We start from the raw sequence: 23,948 nt of genomic DNA, 5'->3' as shown, positions 1-23,948 counted from the left end.
CTCTCTCTCTCTCTCACACACACACACACACACTCTGTCCTTCTCTGATCAAATTTAAATAAATAAATAAATACAGGTAAATTAAAAAAATTAAAACCATACTGTCTATGTTGTTGTAGGGTCACAAACAAAATTATAACAAATATTTTGAACATTAAAAAAGACTGGCACTAAAAGATCAACAGGACTTCCCTCTGAGGTGTGGTATTGTGTAACTATATTATGTATTTTTTCTACAATGAATATAACTTATTTGTGTGATATAAATGTATTTTTTAAAGAATGACTATAAATGTGGTAAACCCAAAATTAAAAAGAATCCTTCCTTTGACTGAACAACAACAACAAAATTGTATTATGGGTAAAATACTATCAAGCAGGATTGCATGCTACAGGGAAATGGTTTGTGATAAAAAGGGTCAATCTACATGGCAAACTTCATTGTCTTATTTTAAGAAATGTTCACATCTATATCAACCTTTAGCAACTACCACCCTTATCAGTCAGCAGCCATCAGCATCGTAGCAAACCCCTGCCAAAGCCAAAAGATGACAATTTGCTGAAACCTCAGATGACCACTAGCATTTCCAAGCAATAAAGTATCTTTTTTCCCCCTTTATAAAAGAGGAAAAGGTAAAGGGAGAGAGACAGAGATAGGTATTTGTGAAAGTCTTATTGTTTGTTATCCTGCACCTGCTTCCCAATTAGCTAGGATTACAGGCATATGCAACTATACTGGTGTATTTAGGTTGGCCCAAGAACCAAACTCATGTCTTCCATATGGTTTCCAGTCTCCCAAGTGGTGGCACTACCTGTGTAACACCACAGCTGGGCCTGTGGTATTTTTCGATCAAGGTATGAACATTGTTTTTCTAGACATAATGCCCTTGTACACTTAATAGGCTATAGGACAGTACGAACATAACTTTAATATGCATAGGGAGCCCAACAAAATCATGTGGCTTGCTATATTTTAATTTTCGTTTTATTTCAGTGGTTTGGAACCAAACTCACAATATCTCCAAGGCAGGACTGTACCAAAAGAGTACATATTTTATGATTTAATTTATACAAAATTCTAAAATGGTGATTTTTTTTCTGGGTAAAGGAGTAGAAAAGGGGTCCAGCAGGTGGCGTAGTGGTTAATAGCATTGGACTCCCACATGGCTGACCACGGTTTGAGTCCTGGACCTGGAGACTTCCTTTCTTACTTGCCCTTTCTCTCTCTCTCATTCTGTCCCTCTCTGGTCAAATTTCAATAAATAAATAAATAAATAAAGTTAATTAAAAAAAAAGGAGTAGAAATGAACTAGAAAGGGAGCACAAGGTGAGTTTTGTGGTGATAATATTTTTCTGTATTAGTTGAGTTACACAGGTTGGTCATTTGTCCATATTTAAAGGAGTAGAAAAGGGGTCCAGCAGGTGGCGTAGTGGTTAATAGCATTGGACTCCCACATGGCTGACCACGGTTTGAGTCCTGGACCTGGAGACTTCCTTTCTTACTTGCCCTTTCTCTCTCTCTCTCATTCTGTCCCTCTCTGGTCAAATTTAAATAAATAAATAAATAAAGTTAATTTAAAAAAAAGAAAGGAGTAGAAATGAACTAGAAAGGGAGCACAAGGTGAGTTTTGTGGTGATAATATTTTTCTGTATTAGTTGAGTTACACAGGTTGGTCATTTGTCCATATTTATATAATGAGTTTGTGCATATCACTATATGTAAATTTTATCAAGACATACTGTAACAGATATTGAACTTGTTAACAATAACAAAATTACAGTGATAATACTTCTACATATCATACTGGCTTATTAATTATTTTGTCACACTTATTAAGTGTACCCAGCTAAGCTATGATTCCGTTATCATAGAAGAAGGGTATGTTATTCATGGTAAATGGATTTTGGATGATAAATTGCATTTGTGTCACAATGAATTAGTGGATGGATAGATTTTAAATTACTGACTCAATGTTTTCACCGATTCTAGCTCTATTCAGAATTCTTATTATATATCTTTCCTTATTTGCTGGAGGGTGTGTGTTCATACCAGAGAGAGACAAAGAGACAGAGAGAGAGGAAGAAGAAGAAAGCATTCTCATCCCAATGTGGTGTAGTCATGCCACAATCTATCCTTGTCCATTTCTTCATCCTATTAGAACTTGAAGCACCCATACACATCACACAGCATGTTTCTCAAAGTGATGGGCCCAGAATTTGTACTAGACAGCCAACAACATGGAATTCAGCTTTTCCAACCACTAGGTCAAGGAGTGGCCCAGAATTCCTATTTTTTTCATGCTTATTTTTTTTAATAGGTATTTTTGTTATAGGTCACATGTACTTAGAGAGACAGAGAGACAAGAAGGGAGAAATCACTCCCAGAGGGGATGGCCATGCCACAATCCCTTCTCCTCCATTCTCCTCTCAAGATTTTGGGCATGCACACACATGCGCCCGGCATGAGTTTTAAACCACTGGGTCTAAGACTCAAGCCACAGTCGACTTCATGGGAGTCCAGTGACATAACCATTTTGCCATCTGCTGACTCCCCTGCTCATTATTTTTTTTGAAAATGGTCCTTTTCACCTCGTATGAGATTGTTTTCAGGAGTCATTTTAGGCTGTTTTAAATCTCTATTCATAGGAATTAACCTTTTTAAAACTAGGAGCTGGTCATGGTTTGCACATGTTCTTTCTGTTGGAAAGAACCATTATCTTTATTTATTTATTTATTTTGTGATTCTTGTGACAAATTTAATAGAAAAGCATGGGAGTTACTCTTAACCTATCAAGATAAAAGGTCACTGGCACAAAAATTCCTCACGGACAAATACTATTCAGAATTAACTCACACATGCCCAGCATCCCTGTGTTGACAATTTATTTTTACTGTTATCTTGATTTTGATATGTTGGAAGTATCCAGGCCAGAGTTATCACCAAGTTAATTTTAATTTAGTAATTTAGTTTTTCAGGTTGAACTTTTCTGTTACATATGCATAGGTTGTATATGAAGAATAAAAATTATATAAAGTGAGTCAGCCCCACGGCCAGGCAGTAAGATTCACGTGACTGATCACGTGGATTGAATCCTGGTCCTGGTAAGTTGAGAAACATGCAGGGCGCGTGTGTGTGTGTTCCCCAAGTCTGAAAGGAGGGCGTGATGGAGGAGAAGGGATTGTGGTGTGATCACAATCCCTCTCCCTTTCTTTCTCTCTCTCTCTCAAGAGTACATATACAGTCTGCAAACTTTAATATATATGTACACACACACACACACACACATATATAAATAAAGTAATAGTTTGAAGTTTCTATTTATGTGACATTCCCTCCTCCCTGCCAGGGCTGCCAGAAGCCTCAACTCATGAGCTTATAACTCTAATTACTTTTTAAGAATTGTTTTATTTAACTTTGTTTATTATTATTATTATTTTTCTATTTGATCAGAGAGAGACAGAGAAAGAGAGAGAGAGAGAGAGAGGGAAAGTGAGAAAGCCAGCCACCAGGTCTGGTACTTAAATCGTGGTCAGCCATGTGGGAGTCCAGCATCTTTAACCACCACGCTACCTATTGGCCCCCTATAACTCTGATTTTCTTTTTTAATTTCTGCCAGTAGTGGGATAATCCTTACTTTGCTGAAAGTTTAACTATGATTTCAAAGCTATTTTCTCAAGTGATTCTGAGAACAAAAATTTCTAGCATTAATAATTATAGAATAAAAATGAAAATGAATGAACCAAGCTTCTTACTCAAAAGGTTGACAAAGAATTTAAAAATAACCTATGGAAGAGCAGAAGAAATGTATTAACACAGATAAAAGCAAAATTAGTGAGTTAGCAATAAAAAAAAAAAGTAGTACAGCTCAGAAATACAATTACAGAGCTAGTAATTTGAAAATTCAACTAAATAAATGACTTAGTGTATTTAAGACCAAAAACCAAAGAGGGCCAGCCTATGATCTGGTGGCTACGTGAACTGGATTCCACATGGCTGACCCCACAGTTGTGGAGTCCAGACTTAGTAGCTTGAGAAACTAACCAGGCAGTGATTGTGCGTGCCCAAAATCCTGAAAGGAAAGAGGAATGGATGTGTTGCAGCTTGATCAGTCCCCACTGTGGCGAGTGCTTTCCCTCTCTGTCTCTCTTTGGTGAGAATATGTGCCTTCTGATAAATTGAACAAAAGAAAAAGAAAAAAGAAGAATGTAAAATACACATAATAAAGAATAACGAAGTAGAAAATAGCCAAGAAACAAAAGAAGCTACAAGAGTGATGAGACTAGTTTACTTAAAACTGTGCCCCCAAAATCAGAAAGCTTGAAAGAAAAGTGTAATTTTCTTTTTTTAAAGAATTATTTTTGTTTAATTTTATTTATTCATTCATTTCTTCTAATTTGAGAGAGAGAGAGAGAGAGAGAGAAAGTGGGAAAGCAAGCCACCAGGTCTGGGACTTTAACCATGGTTAGCCATGTGGGAGTGTCCAGCACCTTAACCATCGTGCCACCTGCTGGTCCCAAAAAGCATATGTTTCTAAGAAAATCATTTACAAAACTGATTGTGAAAAAAAAAAAAACTGATTGTGAAAATGGAACATTGAAAAGGATCATTAGAGGAAATAGTTAAAAACCAACTCTTCTAAAGTCTGAGACTCAGGAAGCTCCAGGGAAATTTAACTAAAGCTTTCAAGATGATATGATTCTAGTAATATTTAAAATGTTCTGGAGCTATGCGATACTCTTTTCTTTTTAAAAGAAGAATTTATTTAATTTTATTTATTATTATTATTTTAATTTGACCAGAGAGAGAGAGAGAGAAAGTGAGAAAGCAAGCCTCCAGGTCTGGAACTCAAACCATGGTCAACCATGTGAGAATCCACTGTCTTAACTACTATGTCACCTGCTGGCCCCAGAAGGCAAATTCTTAAGATCACTTTATAAAGTGAGTAAGTATTGATACCAATAGCTTTAAAAAATGCTCAGAAACTAAATATATATTGATCTACTTATCAATATTACTGCAAAAAAAATTTTTGGGAGAGTTTTTTGTTATAAGGACCTTGCGCTCACCTGAGAGACAGAGAAACAGAGAGACAGAAAGTGAGAAATCACCCCCTGGGGAAATGGCCATGCTGCAATCATTTTACCTCCATGCTCCTCTTGGAATCTTGGGAACACATGCAGCCAGTATGAGTTTTAAGCCCCCGGGATTCGAACCACCGTTAACTTCATGGGAATCCAGGGACGTAACCATTACGCCATCTGCTGGTCCCACTATAAACATCTTAAACAAATTATAGCAAACAGAATTCAATACTGCAATAGAAAAACCAACCATAACCATTGAAATATATTACAATAATGCAAGAAATCTTCAATGTTAGCAATAGTACAAATAATGATATTAATACAAATATAGTGAAAAATCCTATGATTTTGAACTACAAAATTATTTCCACAGAAGGTGAAGAGGTGTTTAACAAAATGTAATATTATTTTTTTATTTACAAATTAAATGAAATAATGATACATAGATTTTCTTTACAACAACAACAAAAAAAACTTTCTGTCCATGTTAGCATCATACTTATAACCAGTTCTGAGAAGCATTTTCATTTAAACCAGGAACAAGATAAGTATGCCAACTCTTATCACTATAATTTAGTATTGTAATCTAGCTACTGACAAAAGAAATAATAAAATAGAAATAAATCTGAGGCATAAAATGTGAAAGAAGGTAAAATGATCACTATTAGTATTGCTGTTAGTACCTAAAAAACCCAAGATGAGAATAGAAAAATTCAATAAGGTAGTGAGGTAAAAATTTGTTAAACAAAATAAACAGTTCTCTTATATAGATACAACAACATAATACATAATTTAAAAAATTCAATTTATAGAAACAAAAAAGTTAAAACTGAAAAAGAAATATGCAACATATGTGAAGACAACTATAAACTGCTTTTGAAAGAAATAAAAGAGAGAAAATAGAGAAGTGAGAATCAGTCTTATAAATATACATTTTTGCAAAATTTGTTTAAAAATTTAATACAAAAGAAATAACAAATATTAACTTTAGCTTTGGGGACACAATTTGACCCTGAAGTTCATATGGAAAAACACTCAACAATAGCCAGGAGTCAACCCATAACTCATTGGTTAAGGATACTGGATCCCACATGGCTGACCATCATTTGAATCCCTGGCTGTGGCTTGAAAAACACACTAGACTGAGACCAGCAGTTAGCGTAATGGCTATGTCACTGGACTCCCACGTAGTCGACCGTGGTTCAAGTCCCGGACCTGGTGGCTTAAAACTCATGCCGGGTGCGTGTGCATGCATGCCCAAGATCCCGAGAGGAGAACAGAGGAGAAGGGATTGCGGCATGGCTATTCCCCCCGGAGGGGTGATTTCTCGCTTTCTGTCTCTCTGTCTCTGTCTGTGTGGCGAGCGCACACACCCTATAGCAAAAAAACCTCTCCAAAAACAAAACAAAACAAAACAAAAAAACACACTAGGCCTATGTGTATATGTGTGCTCATGTGCCCAAATACTGAAGGAAAAATGAATTAAGGAAGGATTGAGGCATGACTAAGCACCACTGGAGGGTGTGCTCGCTCTCTCTCTCTCTCACTCTTGTGAGCACATGTATGCTCTGGCAATTAAAAAATAATAATTTATTAATATTAAAAGGTCAGGAAAACTCTGGACTAAAAACAGAGAAACAAAGAAGGACCAGGATTACAGGGTACTAAAACATATAAATGTTGATAATTAGATTAGAATAAAAATTACAGAAATAGAATCAGAAACGTAGGAAAATTTAATATTTGACATAGGTGGTATTAGAACATTTTGTCAACCATAAGGAAAACAGAATTAAAACCAAAAAGGTCAGGAAAACTCTGGACTAAAAACAGAGAAACAAAGAAGGACCAGGATTACAGGGTACTAAAACATATAAATGTTGATAATTAGATTAGAATAAAAATTACAGAAATAGAATCAGAAACGTAGGAAAATTTAATATTTGACATAGGTGGTATTAGAACATTTTGTCAACCATAAGGAAAACAGAATTAAAACCATACTCACATTCTACTTCAGAATAAAGTCCAACTCTAAAGATTTTAGTAAAATAAAGTGCTAACAAAAAAAAAAAAAAAGGAGACTTCTTCATAGCATGGGAATAAGGATGGCTTTTCTATGACCCAGATGTAAAAGGTACTGAACAAGATTAATAAATGTAACTATATAAATATGATCACTTCTGTATGCAAACAAATTCCAGAAGACAAATGACTTAACAAAGTGGCAACACATATCAGAAGGGGCAAATCTCTCTAACAGATAAAGGCCACTACAAATTAGTAAAGAAAGGACTAATAACCCAAAAGAAAAATGAGCAGAAGATATGAGTAGAGGGCCAGCTAGTGGTATGTTGGTTAAGGCAACTGGATCCCATATAGCTGACTGCATCATAGTTCAAGTCCCAGAATGACGGGTTAAAAATCACATCAGGCACATGTGCATGCGTGCCCAAAATCCTGGGAGAAGAGAGAAGGAATTGTGATGTGCCTTCTTCCTGTGGAGTGTTTTCTCTCTCTTTCTCTCTCTTTCTCTCTCCCTCTACATAGTGCACATGAATTAAATCTTAAAAAGAAAGAAAGAAAGAAGTATGAGCAGAAAGTTTATGGAAAAGATGTAAAAATAGCTCTGAAACATATGAAAAGATGTTTGACTCATTCATAAGAGGTATGTACAATATACATACAATGAGAGACTTTTCATCTACTTGACTAGCAAGCTTCAAAAGGTTTTTTAGCACTCAGTTGGCAGTATTGTGAAGAAATAACATTATTTCTGAGAGATTATAAACCAGTATAATCTTCAGAGAAGTTAATTGGACCACATTCATTGTCATTATAAATGTATACGTGCTTTTACCCAGAAATCCCACTTTGGGAACTTTATTCTTCATACATAAAGTCTTCACATGTACAAAGTGGTACATACATACAAAGACATTGTTGGAAAAGTATTTATAATTGACAAATCTTGGAAGCAACTCAAAAAGTCCATTAAGTGAGACCAGGTAAATAAATTATGACAGTCTTAAAATGTGCTTACTATACACTATATGAATATTTTAAAAAATGAGGAGTTAAAAAAAGATAAGTGGGGACCAGCAGTTGGCATAATGGCTATGTCGCTGGACTCCCATGTAGTCGACTGAGGTTCGAGTCCTGGGCCTGGTGGCTTAAACTCATGCTGGGCGCATGTGCGTGTGTGCCCAAGATCCCGAGAGGACAATGGAGGAGAAAGGATTGTGGCATAGCCATCCCCCCTGGAGGGCGATTTCTCGCTTTCTGTCTCTCTGTCTCTCTCTCTGTCTCTCTGTCAAGCACATGTGCCCTATAACAAAAACTCAAAAAAAAAAAAGATAAGTAACTACTATAAATTTACAGAAAGATTTCCAAGATACCTTAGTAAAAAAAGATACAGAATAGTGTGCATACATTATATGCTATTTTTTTGTAAAAAATAAAAAGGATTAGAATACAGCTTTATATTTATGTATGTTTGAATATTCACGAAGAAATTCTGGAGCGATACATTAAGAAACTAATAACGGGGACTGGCAGGTGGTGTGTTGCTTAAGGTCCTGTACTCCCATATGGCTGATCGCAGTTCAAGTCCCAGACCTCATGACTTGCTTTTTTCCTTTTTCTCTCTCTCTCTGTCTCTCTCTCTTTCTCTGTCTTTTTCTGGTGAAATTAAAACATAAATAATAATAACAAATAAAATAAAATAAATAAATCTTAAAAAAAGAACCTAATAATGGACTTTATTTGTTTATAGAAGCGCTGAGAATTGAGTAGATAGGGACATGTTTAAATTATGTTTAATTTTATATGTTAGAATTAAATTTAAAATGTGTCATATTTGTGGGAGCCAGCAGGTGGCTTAGTGGTTGTGGCACTGGACTGCCATATGGCCAATCACAGTTCAAGTCCTGGACCTGGTGACTTGAAACTCATGCTGGGAGTGTGTGCATGTGTGCCCCAAATCCCAAGAGGAGAATGGAGGAGAAAGGACTGGAGCAAGGCCATCCACTCTCAGGGGGTGATTTTGTTTATCTCTCTGTCTCCAGCAAGTGCACATGTCCCATAGCAAAAATTTCTCTTAAAAAAAGTTAAAATAAAAACAAAATGTGTCATATTTCTAATACCTTATCTATCGTGTTTTATGCTTGTAAACAGGTTTCCATTTTAGTTTAGTTCAGTTTTTAAGTACTAGAGGTCTCATTTTAAAAATATAAAAGTTTTTTGGGGTTGGCAGATGGCGTGGTGGTTAAGGGTGCGGGGCTGGACTCCCACGTGACTGACTGTGGTTCAAGTATTGGACCTGGTGACTCGCTTTCTTCTCACTTTGCCTCTCTCTCTTTCTTTCTCACTCTGTATCTCTCTAGTCAAATTAAAATAAATAAATAAAGTTAAATAAAACAATTCTTATGAAAAAGTTTTATATGCATATAAGTCTCAGTCTTTAATTGCAGCAGGACCTCGTGTGCACAGGCACAGCTAGACTTTCAGCTGTCAGCTCTAGTTGAAAGCTGCAATGTGAATAAGTCTGCATACACCCCTCCAACTTGGTAATCTCCTTTTCCAGCCAGTGGTTCCCCACCTTGTGGTCCTCCATCACACTTCGGCTCTGTAGCCTGCAGATGCCTAGGAACCAGCTTGGAGCTACTCTGCACAAGCAGGTCTGGCTGGACAGAGTGCACAAAGGCCTCAGCTGGGTCATATCACTGTCATATCTGGCTCGTCATCCCAGGGTTTGATGTCCAGGAGGATGGAGGGCTTGGCCATCAGGGTGAGATTCTAGGACACTTTCCCTGGTATTGCTGTAGTCTCTCTTTTGGCAGCCGGGGAGCACTCTTGTCTTCCTCTTTGTCGCTGTCAAACAGGTCAATGCCATTGTTCTTGTCATCCTCCTCTGGTGTGGCTTTCTTGGTTGGAGGCTTCTTTTGGCACATGGGAAACAGCTGCTGGCTCTGGGGTTGGAGTTGTTGTGGCACCGCAGGGAACCAAGTGCTTCTCCAGCTTGTTCAGCTGAGCCCAATTTGGAAATGGCCTGCTGCAGACTTTGCATCACACCTTAGAAGTTCTGTTTCCCCAACTTGCAGGCTGGTGATCTGACAGCAAGCACCCTGTGGTCTCCACCAGCCCATTGGAGGCCCTTGGGGCTAGAACTTCAGATCAAGGATTTCTAAATATTCTCTCTTGCAATGCCACAAAGGATCACTCTGTCGCCATTCTCCTGGCAAGAGTGGCCAGCCACATGCTCTTTCATCTACTAGTAGAATTTCTTCTCTGTGTGGTTGTGGTGTTTGAACTTGTACTATACTACAAGTTTGCAGTCCAAGGACATGTTGGTCGTAGAGGAAGGATTGGTGGGCACTGGCCAGCTGAGGAAAAGACAAAAAATGTTTTGAAGTATAGGCTATTAGATAAATACATTAAAAGGATATATTAATAACATTATTTGCCATTTATAATAAAATCAAAATTGATACCATTTTTTAGGAATAAATTTGCAACTTTAGACAACAGTATATTCTTTTCATTTTCTAATGCATTTTTGTTATTTAAAAAACAGCTACAATATTTTCCAGAATCTGGTAGCTTGTCAGAGAGAAAATTTTCCTTAGTTAAGTTAAAAAATAAAACAAAACAAAAGTATGAGCTCCCTCTGCTGGCTTCGTAGTAGCATACCAAAGTTTATTTTTTTAATCAATTATTTGGAAACAAACTGGTATGTGGTTCATGTCATTAATTCAATTTTGCCAGTATTAAAAAGAATAGTTCTAAACTCTTTGTTTTCTATAAATTATGCTAAACATCACTAATATTAGCAAGTAAGGTTAGCTTTTCAATACAAACATTCAAGTATTATTTTTTATGTGCCTAAACTATTTGACACATTCCTAGAACCACATGAGTGTGTTGTACAGAAAAAATGTCTACATGTACCACTCATATACAGGAGAATTTTAGTCTTTTAATTTATTATGACCCTCAAATTGCAGTAACCATAAAACCTACCTACTGTTAGTATATTACTATTTTTCCCCCCGTCTCAGGTTTATTCGTACAAATAGCACAGGAAGACACCAGCCCCACACAGAGAGCAGCCCGGGGGTCAGTCCTTCTGTCCTCATACTGGCAAAAGCCTCTACTACGGGGCTTTTGGGGGGCCTGGACACCTTTGGGAGCCTGAGCTGGAGCTGGAACTGAAGACAGAACTGCAGCTGAGGCCTGGGCTTTGGTCTGGGTCTTGGTCTGAGCCTTGGCCTTGTTGGCCTTTGGCCGAGAGAGCCTGAGGCCCTTGGCGATACGGGCGGGAGCACGTTCCCTGAGCTTAGGGTGGGTAATGTAAGCAAGACGACTGAGCTTGCGGCTGTTGCTCTTTGGGACGCCCTTCTGAACCTCCTTGGGCTTTACGAGGGCCTTGATGGCCTCCTCTCGTGCACTCATGGCCTTGGTGTTGTTGGCCTGCATCTACTTTAGACCCTTCCTGTTGTGCTTCTTGGCAAAGTGCTTGTTCCTCAGGAATTTGGGGTCCACCCCTTTGAGAGATTCATATCTTTGTGATGGAGGTTTCTTGATGCTATTTCTATGCCATTTTCGGGACTGGTTGTGTGTGGTGTGGTTCTTGGACTTGGCCTGAACTGCACTGAAGCCTGCCACCACGGAGCAGTATATTACTATTTAATTGATTAACAATACAATATAAGGCTAGCAGGTGGCATGAAGGTTGGGGCAGCTGGGTCCAACATGACCAATTGCATAGTTTGAATCCTGGTCCTCACACCTCACTCACAGGGTGTGAGTGTACTTGCATGCATGCACAAAATCCAGAAGGGAGAATGGAGGAGAAGGGATTGTGGCATGTCCATCCCCTCTGGGAGGGTGATCTCTCACTTCCCTTGTCTCTCTATCTCCATGAGCTCATGCTCCCTATAGCAAAAACTAAAAAACAAAATGAAACATATATTTTGAAGTTCAGAGGAATATAAAATTCTTACACATTTGGGGCTGGCAGGTGGTGTGTCACTGGACTTCCAGATGGCCCACTGCGGTTCAAGTCCTGGACTTGGGGCTTGCTTTCTTACTTCTCTCTATATATCTCTCCCTCTGTCTCTTTCTGCTGAGTGCATGTGCCTTATAGCAAATTTCAAGAATAATAATAATAAATAAAATTAAATAACTCTAAAATTTTTTGCATAATTAAAGATTTATGTAATTCTGAATAGCTATAAATATTGTTTTACTTTTTGTCATGACAGCACAATCTATGATTTACAGATTTATGATGTACTTTTCTAAATTTCAAAGTACCTTTGTTGTGTTTTTATAATTTCTATTTTTATCTTCCATGCAAAATTTCAAGGTACCTTTGTTCTATTTTTATAATTTCTATTTTTATCTTCCAAATCATTGATCCATGTCTCAGTAATGACAAATCTGTACTTCTAAATGGCTACTAAATTTTTCAACTTTCCTTGTTGTATTTAAGTCTTCCTAAGGGTGCCTTAAAAAAAAAAAAAAAAGGAAAAAGAAAAAAAGCTATTCAAGTTGTTAGCTCTCTCTTTTATAAAGTTCTATTTTTTTCCTTATTCTAATTTGTCCTGAATAATATTCCTCAAATTGCTGGTGTCTTATATGTAAGATATTATTTTTCTTAGCTGGTTCATGAACTCAATTTTTATTTAATTTTTTTTTTTAGAGAGATTTTGCTGTTGAGCACATGCACTCACCAGAGAGACAGAAACGGAGAAGCCACCCCCCAGGGGGAATGGCCACATTGTAATACCATCTCCTCCATTCCCTTCTCGGGATATCGGGAATGCACACACATGCTATTAGTGTGAATTTTAAGCCATTGGGCCTGGAACTCAAACCGCAGTCGACTACGTGGGAGTTCAACGACATACCCCTTACACAATCTGCTGGTCCCTCGATTTTGATTTTTAAAATATTGTGAATTCCATATGTAGTGAAAGTCAAAGGCATTTTTAGTCAGTTTTGTGTGGGAGTCTATTGCTACAATATAACCTATGAGAGTTGATTTTTTCAAGAATTTTAGAAGATACATGCTAAATACAACTTTTAATAAAACTAACTTATAGGGACCGGCAGTTGGTGTAATGGCTATGTCGCTGGACTCCCACGTAGTCAACAGCAATTGGAGTTCTAGACCTGGTAGCTTAAACTCATGCCAGGTGCGTGTGCGTGTATGCCCAAGATCCTGAGAGGAGAATGGAGGAGAAGGGATTGCAGCATGGCCATCCCCTCCCCCAGGGGGTGATTTCTCACTTTCTGTCTCTCTTATCTCTCTCTGTCTTTCTGGCGAGTACATATACCCTATAGCAAAAAACCTCTTCCCCCAAAAAAATAATTAATTAAAATAAATAAATAAATAAGTGAATGAATATAAATAAATAAATATCTTTTAAAATAGCTTATTCCAGCATATTTTTAATTAAATCACAATTGTATTATATCCATTAAAAAATCCTGAAGTGACTCTAGTCATGATCGTAAGACAGGTAACTTGTTTCTTCTATTACCTTTCAACATAATCTTAAAAAAATTCATTTTTCATGTTCAGATACCAATTGTGTCATCTGTAAATATGAAGGTATTTGAACTAGGCTAGCTCTAAGCTCCTATTTAGTTTGTATGATTTCAAACATTTATTGACTAGAAAAACAATTATATTTAATGTTACAAAAAATAGAGAACTAAGTTTTTATCTTGAAATAAATTCAATGTTATCTGGCAAGGGCTGGCTCTGCAGTGCAGAGATTAAGCATTGTGCATTGATAGCCAGATCCCACATGGTCAACCATGTCTCAAACATTGACCCCAGCAACTTGAAAAGTAAGTCAGCATGTGTGCATGTGTGCTCAAAATCCCGATGGGATGGATAAATGGAAGTAAAGGGACTGCAGCATGACCATGGCCCTAGGGCATGCTTTCTTTCTCTCTATGGTGAGTACATCCACTCTTTGGTAATTAAAAGTAATTTATTTGGTAAAAATAAGTTTGTTTAATTAACTTAGTGGTCAGCTAAGTGTTAGAAAGGCTTAAGAGAAGTGAGTAGAAGCTGCAGGGATTTGGAAAACTCAGAAGAAATAAAACACAATATGAATCTAATGAATCTGAATAGCTTTAAGACAGCTATTGCTTCTTAAGTTCCCAGTAAGTCCTATTTAGTAATAATTTGCTCTTATTTTGTTTCGTTGTTTTCATGTTCTTGTGTATTGTATTTATGATTCTAATTTGTCTTCTGAATGTTTATCTCCCAGACTAACTTAAATTAATATCTATCTAACAGAAAATTACACACAAACTAGGTATCAATTTACTGGAAAAGAAAATCAGAATTTCTTTTTTCTCTTTATTTGTGATAGAGCACATATATGAGAATGAGAGAGAGAGATGCACCCTCCACGTAGTCTGGATGATCCTCATTCTCTTGTCTGCTAGTTCACTGGATTCTGAGCACTTGCACATGGGCCCAATGTGTTTCAAGTTGACCAGACTGGGGATTCAAACCATGATTGCCACATGTGATCTGGCTTATTTGGAACAGCCCATTTTTGCTATACCATAAAGTTGGCCTAGAATCTGATTCTTGTTAAAATATTATCTGTATTAAAATCATAATTTCTAGCATGCCGAGTAATATTCCAACTTAGTGTTTATAATAAATCCCTCTTCCTTAGTCACAGAAATAGGTATAGACTTAAGCAAAGTCAATTAGATTCTTATCCCAGTAATTTGTATCTTAAACATATAGATGTCCAGGGTGGATGATTGTTATTGAATTATTTGAACGTAGGAGCATGCTATAGAAAAGGCACATGAATGAACTGTTTTAAGTGTTAGGATTCCTAGATTTTTGTCAGTTCCTGTTACCTTGGAAGCTTGTTCAGCATTTCCTTTGATGTTATGCTACTTTTTAAAAAAAGTTTAAAAATTTATTTTATTTAACTTTATTTATTTTAATTTGATCAGAGAGAGAGAGAGAGAGAGAGAGAGAGAGAGAGAGAGAGAGAGAGCAAGCTGCCAGGTCACGGAAGTGAGAAAGCAAGCCACCAGGTCTGGGACTCGAACTGCAGTTGGCCAAGTGAGAGTCCAGCACCCTTAACCACCATGCCACCTATGTTATAAGCTATTTTAAGTTCATTTAAAAAAAAAAAAAAAAAAAATCTCTTGTAATATAAGTAAATCAACCATGAATACTGGTCAAATGAATGATAGAACAAAAGTTAAAGTTGTCATAAAGAAATATATGTTTATATGGGGCTGGCAGGTGGTGTGGTGATTAAGGTACTAGACTCCCACATGGCTGACCACAGTTGGAGTCCCGGACCTGGTGACTTGCTTTCTTACTTTCCCCCTCTCTCTCTGTCTCTTTCTCTCTCTGGTCAAATTAAAGAAGAGTAATGATAATAAAAAAATAATTTTTAAAAAGGAAACATGTCTAGAGACCACAAGCTTCAGTTTGTGTTTGCTGGGTTTTGTATCAGTTAATGCACAGTATAGAACTAGCTACCCAAGCTTTAGTGGCTTATAAACATTTATTTATTTATTTATTTACCATTCTGTAAGTTATTGGGAGTTCTTTTGGTTTGGTTTGGTTTGAACTAGGTGAAAAAGTTGTGTGGTTTAGGGTGGTCTCACTCCACATGCCTGGTGTTGAGCAGGTTCAATCTAGCTGGGATATCATCACATTTAGCATCAGGATTTTCAGGGTTCCAAGGAGCTCCAGAGAAGGCAGGCTCCAGTGTGCAAGCACTTTACAAGTTACTTCTCTTAGTTCTATTAATCTGTTATTGGGTTGCTAAACAGAAATATCTGAGACTAGGTGATCTATAAAGACTAGAGGTTTATTTGGCTCATGACTCTGGTGGCTGGAAAGTCCAAAGAAAGGGATAGGCATCAGCCTGGTACTATCTCACTATACATCACTGACCAAAATAGAGAAGGCAGGCATGTGCTTCCCATGTTCCAAGTTGATTCAATAGAGCCTGACTGTTAGGACCCACTTCTTAAAGGTCTCCTCACTTTTCAAAGCCAATACACTATGGACTAAGTTTTCAGAAGTTGAACTTCTGGAGGACAAATCACTACTCAACCACTGCATTGCTAGTATTACATTATAGTTATCTCACCGTATTTACTTTAATCTCATTAGCCAAAGCATTATCACTTGATCAAATCCAAAATAAGTGTGGAAGAAAACTATTCAAGTGCCTAGAAATGGGAAAGGTGAACAAATCGGATGGTCGTTACTGTCGACGTTCATGTAGGTGCTTGGAAGTATGAATAAAGATAACCTTCAAACTCCTTTACATTTTTAGCTCCTTAAAATATAAAACAAAACAAAAACCTTGCCATTCTTTTTTAAAATCAGTTCATTTAATTTTTTTTTCCTTTTTCTTTGGGAAAATGATAATAATCAAAGAAAAGCCTTTAAAAAAATCTCTTGGGACTAGCAGATGGTGTAATGGTTACGTAGCTTGACTCCCATGCTGTTGACCGTGGTTTAAGTACTGGACCCAGCAGCTTAAAACTCAATGCTGGGTGCATATGCTTGCATGCCCGAAATCCAGAAAGGAGAAGGGAGGAGACGGGATTGCAATGTGGCCATTCCCCCAGAGGGTGATTTCTTGATATCTGTCCCTCTGTCATTCTGTGTCTCCAGTGAACACATGCGCCCTAAAGCAAAAACTTCTCAAAAAAAAAAAATCTCTTTTGTAGACTAATATATCATTTTATGGCACCTTGAGAGAAAAACAAGTGTCATTTAACAGTATGAGCATAGTCGTTACAGTACAGAAGAAAAAAGTGATAAACAACTACAACTATTAAAAAGATGTATTATCTACTGTACATTAAATGCTGGAAATAAAACAGTGTATGGAAAAAAGTGTTTGCCTTCAAGGAACCTAATCATTTAATGTAGTAGATAGACAAATATTGAAAATAGAGTGTGACAAAATTATAACTGGGCTAAGACTGTACACAGCATTATCAGGGCAGACTGCCTGGAGAAAGCAATTTTTAAGATAATTCCTAAACAGCACCTAGAAGTTAGGCAAATAAAAAGATTGGGCATGATAAATGTTTTAAACAGAAGGGACTCTTTGTGCAAAGAATATAATGAAGGATAGTATGGCTTATTTGTAGGAACACATTAAGGAAGTTATAGGCCATGTGCACCAAAATACTACAGTGCTCTCTTATTTGAAATTCGAAATCAAATAACGCTTGCTATAAAATGCATGTGTGGAAGTTCTTCTGTCTGATTTTCCTCATCAGGTTTAGTTTGATATTTAAAAAACATATATTGAAATCTCTAAAAATTGTACTCATGCTCCGGTTTTGATTTTTTTTTCAGCATACACTAGTTTGTCTATTGCATAATATAGTACTGTTGTTTGTGGATCTGCAATACATGGGTATTGCCACAATGTAGCTTATAAAAGGTGGAGCGAGATGAAGTTGGGGAACCAGACAGGTGTCATTTAATGAGAGATTTAGTAGAACAAATTGTTAAGGGTGTATTTGTTGATTAATGGCCTCAGTTCAATCTCTGGCATTTACTCAGTGTACATTCTTGGGCAACTCAAAGCCTTAATTTCCCCAGCTAACAAATGGGAATACTAGATTGAGAGGTTTAACACAATAGGTGTAAAGTACTTAGTACAGTAATAGTATACAATACACTTAAATCCAAGTAGGTATTATTATTAATAAATTCGTATTTCAGCTTGGGAAGTGGGGAACCAATGAAGGGTTTTAAATAGGTACTGACATATTAGAATAGACTTCAATGGATTTTTTTTACTGCAGTGTATGGTCTAAGATGAATGACAATGAATAGATTTTAGGTTAGTTTAGGTGCAAGATTCCATAAACATTAATGATTGATTGGATAGTGGTTGAAAGGGAAGGATAATACCTAAATTTTGGACTTGAGCAACTGGATAATGGTGGCTTTCTATGAATGAAGAATAAAATGAAAGGAACAAAATTGCATAGCAGGGTCAGCAGGTGGCTGGATTCACATGACTGACACTGCTGTTCAAGTCCCAGATACTGTGCCCTGAAAATCATGCCGGATGTGCACAAAATTCCCAGAGGAGAATGGAAGAGAAGGGATTGTGGCAAATACCATCCACTGGGGACTGATTTCTTATGTTCCCACTCTTTCTATCTCTTTCTCTCTCTTTCAGGTAAGTGCACATGCCCTGGGACAAAATTTTTTTAAAAATTGCTTATTGAAGATAATTAATTCAATTTTGGACAGATTAATTTGAGATGTTGCAAAGAAATCCAAGTAAGGACATTTGGAAATTATCAGTATGTACACAGTAGATGAAATTATAGAAATAATGAGATGGCCCAGAAATAATGTTTAGATTAAGAAGAGGATCAAAAATGGAATTCTAAAGCACATCAATATCTAATGAATAGGAAGTATGATGGAAGTTCAAGAAAGAAGCTATGGAGTGTTCAGAGAAATTAGAAGGTAGATGGGACTGAGGCAGACATGCACAGTAAAATTTGCAGGAAAAATGTGTTTCAATAAAAAAAGATGTAAACAATGTTAAATGCTGCCATCAATCCGACAACATAGACTAAAAGTCAACATTAGATTTAGTCAATTTCAGTGACAGGGACTCACTTATTAACCTTGGTAAAAAAGTGTTTTGTTAAAATAATGTGGACAAAATGTAGTTCATACTGGATTGGAGTGATAGGAGGAGGAGAACTAGATACAGTATTAAAAACTCTTGCCTGGGACCAGTAGATGACATGATGGTTATGTCACTGGACTCCCATGTAGTCAACCATAATTCAAGTCCTGGACCTGGTGGCTTAAAACACACACTGAGTACATGTGCATGCATGCATGTGGGCATGCGTGCCCCAAATCATGAGAGAACGGAGGAGAAGGGATGGCAGTGTGGCCATTCCACCTGGAGGGGGGGTGATTTCTCACTTTCTGTCTCTCTGTCTTGTGCTCTGGTGAGTACATGCATCCTATAGCAAAAACCTCTTTAAAAACAAAAACAGAAAAACCCTTCTTGCCTGGGGACCAGCAGATGGTGTAAAGGTTACATCGCTGGACTCCTACTGTGTTGACTGCAGTTTGAGTCCTGGACCCAACAGCTTAAAACTCACGCCAGGTGCGTGTGTGTGTGTGTGTGTGTGTGCATGTTCAAAAATCCCAAGAGAATAATGAAGGAAAAGGAATTGCTGTGTGGCCATCCCTTCTGGGGAGTGATTTCTTGCTTTCTGTCTCTGTCTCTCTCTCTCTCTCTGGCTAGTACATGTGCCCCATAGCAAAAATCTCTCTAACAAACAAAACTCTGCCTGTAAATACAAGAGTGGTAGTTGAAAGCAGATCTGCAGGGCTAGCAGGTGTAGTGGTTAAGGTATTGGACTCCAACATGGATGACTGTGGTTCAAGTCCCAGACTGGGCAGCTAGAAACTTACACTGGGTGCATGTGTGTCTAAAATCCTGAGAGGGAAATGGAAGAGAGGAATTGTGGTGTGACCATGCCCATGGGGAGGAGGGTGATTTCTTGCTTTCTGTCACTTCAGTGAGCGCACACACCCTATAGCAAAAACTCCATTTAAAAAAAAGTGATTGATAGATATATAATGTCAACCATTAAGAAAAGGTCGACTGCCATGAACACTCTAGTCCTAACTCTCAACATCTCACATGGACTGTTACAACATTTCCTAGCTTTCTTTTCTTTTTTTTGCCACTCCCATTACAAATGTGGGTGGAGGGGTGGGGGTCTTCAAAAAGCTCATAGGAAGCCATACTATGAGAAAACTATATAAACTTCAGTTTTTTGTAACAAAGTAAGTTTGTACTTCCATTTTATTTTCCATGCAGTATTTGAAGTTCTCTCATATGTCTCCATTACCATCTTCGAACTCCAGCCCCATGTATTCTCCAAACAAATCTAATTATGGGCTTCCCTTACTCTTGTAATACAAATCTGTTGTGGTAGGTTCTTTGTTCCTGAATTGGAGTGGCTACAGCTCTTGATATTCTCTGGTGAGAGAAAAGAAAGTTATGGGACATCACGTTTCCGGTGAGTATTCGTCTCCATGCGTCCATCTTCTGCTGGATCTTTATCTAATTTACAAAAGGTGGTAGCCTTTACGTTCCTTTACGTATTGGCTGGTCGGCCTGCAGATATTCACCTCAACCCTGTGTCCTCCCACACTTGAACTCCCCAAACTGGACAAACGCAGATGGCGTTTTCAGCAGTACTTATATATAAAAGGTCCAAAACATGTCAAAGCAATGTAGAGTAAGAACACAGTTGTGCTAATAATACACTGAGTTCTTTATTGCACATAGAGGAAAAGCACCACCCAATAGAAATATAAATATAAAGCACAGAAGTAATTTTATGTTTTCAAATGGCTACTTTTTTTTTTTTCAGAATTTTTCCGTGAGCATGTGTGCTTGCCGGAGAGACAGAGAGAGAAGGAAAGTGAGGAATCGCTCCCTCCCAGAGAGGATGGCCACACTGTAATCCCTTAACCCTTCTCCTCCATGCTCCTCTCAAGACTTTGGGTGGACACTGTTTTTAAAAAGTAAAAAAAAAAAAAAAAAAAGAATAAAGAAAAAAAAAAGAAAAAGCAGGTGAAATTAATTTTATTAATACATTATATTTATCCTAATATATCAAAAATATCATCATTTCAATGTGCAATTAGTATAAAAAGTACTGCGATAGTTTCTGTTTTGGTTGTTTTTGTTACCAAGTCTTAGAAACCTGGCACATATTTTACACCTTATTGCACTCCGCAATTCACCTTAGCCGTATAACAAGTGCTCAGTGGCCACACATTGCTATTGGCTATGATTCGGAGGGTGCAGCTTTAAAACTCTAGAGTGTCTCTTGAGGGCATTTAACTGTGCTTGCTGTCTGCTATTCACACGGTATTGATTGTTTTCTTCTGCTCAGGTACTGGCTCAATAAGAATGGGCTTGAATATCAAAAGCCCTAATTAAGGTTCCACACCATTACTCCCGGTACAGTTTTGTCCTAAGGCTACTAAGGAACCAAGGGGAGCACACACAGGTGAAACCTCTTCAAAAGATTATTTATTCCTTTCTCCACTTCAATTAGTCTGACAACAAGACAGGGAAGGGGATAACAGAGTATATACAGGTTTTTTCTTTCTTTCTTTCTTTTCATCCCCCATCCCTGCCTCCCTCCCTCCCTCCGTACTTTCCTCTCTTCTTCCCTCCCTTCCTTTTCCACCGGAAAAAAAGGAAACAGGGGTTGGCAGGTGGCATGGTGGTTAAAGGCACTGGATTCCCACATGGCTGACTGCGGTTCGAGCCCTAGACCTGGCGGCTCTCTTTCTCTCTCTCTCTCTTCTTCTCTGGTCAAATTAAAATAAATACGTGGATAAATACAGTTAAATAAACTAATTCTTTAAAAAAAAAAAAAAAGGAAATGGGGGACCAGCAGTTAGAGTAATGACTATGTTGCTGGACTCCCACGTAGTCAACCGCAGCTCGCGTCCTGGACCCGGTGGCTTAAACTCATGACAGGCACATGTGTGTGCGTGCTCAAGATCCCGAGAGGAGAATGGAGGAGAAGGGATTGCGGTGTGGTCATCGCCCCTGGGGTGTGATTTCTGGTTCTGTCTCTCTGTTTCTCTCTGTCTGTCTGGTGAGCACACGTGCCCTTATAGCAAAAACTTCTCCAAAAAAATAATAATAATAATAAAATAATAAATGAATAAAAAATTAAAAAAAGGAAACGGTTTAAGTCCTAGTATGCAGCAGTTTAAAGATCATATGTATATAAGCATGTAAATATCTACTTGTTACGAAATCTCAAGGTCTGTCATCTGCTTTCTTATCAGGTGACTTTTTTGAGGTACTTATACAATAGCTCATGCAATGCCATAAGTAGTATGACAGATGAGTGAACCCTAGGATTCTTGACTCAGTCCTAGTTGTCAGATTCTTACCCAGGCCATGGTTTTATTTCCTGGGTTCATTCATTCAACAAATATATTCTGAGAGCCTGCTGTGTGATACGTATTTCTTTAGGAACTGGAGATACAGTTGTAAACAGGACAGGCAAAGTCTCTGTTGTCTTGGAACTTATATTCTAGCCACTCATTTGGCCTTCCCAGAAATTTTCTTTTTGTGTGTTTTCTGGGTATCCTTGCCTTAATAGATTAAAAAAAAATAATATTATTATAGAAACTTTCCAATGTATACAAAAGCTGAAAAATGTAAAATTATCCCTCATTATCTGTTTCAGTAATAACTGACTCAAGACCAATCTTTCATTGATACTCTACTCTTTTCCACTCATTTCAAATAATTTTGACAGCGTAGACATCACATAATTTCACTGACAGACGGTTATTAAGAATACTATAATTTTTTTCCTCTGAATATTGAGATTTACACTTATCTGCAATTTGTGGCGGTTCATACGGGAAACTGTGTATGTGCATGTGTGTATGAACCTGCAGTACATCTTTTTATGTTATGATTATTACCAACCATAACCATACTCAAAAACAGGAATTCCACAACACCTCTGAATTGGAGATGGGGTCATTATAATTAGTGGGGCCAGCAGGTAGCATGGTGGTTAAGATGCTGAACTCCCACATGGTGACTGGTTCAAGTCTCAATCTGGTGGTTTACTTTCTCACTTTCCCCCTCTCTGTCTCTGGTGAGTACACATGCCCTGTAGCAAAAAATAAATAAATAAATAAATAAATAAATAAATAAAATGATAAATAAATAAAATAAAATAAAAGATAGAATATCACCTTTTTAAAAATAGTTATGGGGGCCAGCAGTGGCATGGAGGTTAAGGGCACTGGACTCCCATATGGCCAATCGCAGTTTGAGTCCCAGACCGGGTGGCTTGCTTTCTCTTTCTCTCTCTCACTCTGTCCCTCTCCAGTCAAATTAAAAATAAATAGATAGGGGCTGGCAGGTGGTGTGGTGGTTGAAGGTGCTGGACTCCCACATAGCCAACTGCAGTTCGAGTCCTGGCAACTTGCTTTCTCACTTTCTCTCTCCCTCTCTGTCCCTCTCTGGTCAAATTAAAATAAATAAGGTTAAATAAAATAATTAAACAAAAAAAAAAGTTATGGATAGAACTTCAGCACCCACTGAAGAGCTGATGATTATCCCTCAAACCTTTTTATACCAAAAGTGCTCTGGTTAGGACCAGCAGTTGGTGTAATGGCTATGTCGCTGGACTCCGACGTAGTCGACCGCGGTTCGTGTCCCGGACACAGTGGCTTAAAACTCACACTGGGCGCGTGTGCGTGCGTGCTCAAGATCCAGAGAAAAGAATGGAGGAGAAGAGATTGCGGTCTGGCCATCCCCCCTGGGGGGTGATTTTTCGCTTTCTGTCTCTCTGTCTCTCTCTGTCTGTCTGGCGAGCTTACGCACCCTATAGCAAAAACATCTCCAAAAAAAAAAAATGCTCTGGTATTATCAAGGGAAAAATGATAGTATCTTTTTATCCCAGCTTACACTATCAACAATTGCTTGAGTGCTCCTCTTGAATTAACCAAGAAACTACCTCACCACAGTATTTCTTTTCTGTGTAAGTAATCAACATCTGGTCTCAGATAGAGACTGTATTCCCTTTATTAACGTGGTCTTGATGTTACTTCTAGGAAAGTAAATACTTTGATATTATTATGTTAAAGGATGGTTTGCCTCCTTTCTTTTCCTTTATTTAAGAGAGATTTTTGCTATAGGGCATGTGTGCTCACTGGAGAGACAGATAGAAATAGAAAGAAAGCAAGAAATCACCCACCGGGGGGATGGCCAGTC

General features: G+C 37.7%; 2 pseudogenes; both read right to left on the bottom strand.

Moving 5' to 3' along the window:
• Positions 1-9,547: 9,547 nt before the first annotated feature.
• On the bottom strand, positions 9,548-10,232 carry LOC102490359 (elongation factor 1-delta-like; annotated as a pseudogene).
• Positions 10,233-11,112: 880 nt separating this feature from the next.
• LOC102489931 (60S ribosomal protein L29 pseudogene) overlaps positions 11,113-23,948 on the bottom strand; it is a 19,696-nt pseudogene continuing 6,860 nt past the window's right edge.

The sequence above is a fragment of the Tupaia chinensis genome, unplaced genomic scaffold (genome assembly GCF_000334495.1).
Source record: "Tupaia chinensis unplaced genomic scaffold, TupChi_1.0 Scaffold148049_1, whole genome shotgun sequence".
In the NCBI taxonomy this organism is placed as follows: Eukaryota; Metazoa; Chordata; class Mammalia; order Scandentia; family Tupaiidae; genus Tupaia; species Tupaia belangeri.
The sequence above is the reverse complement of the archived record's forward strand: the minus strand, read 5'-3'. Positions and strand labels throughout refer to the sequence as shown.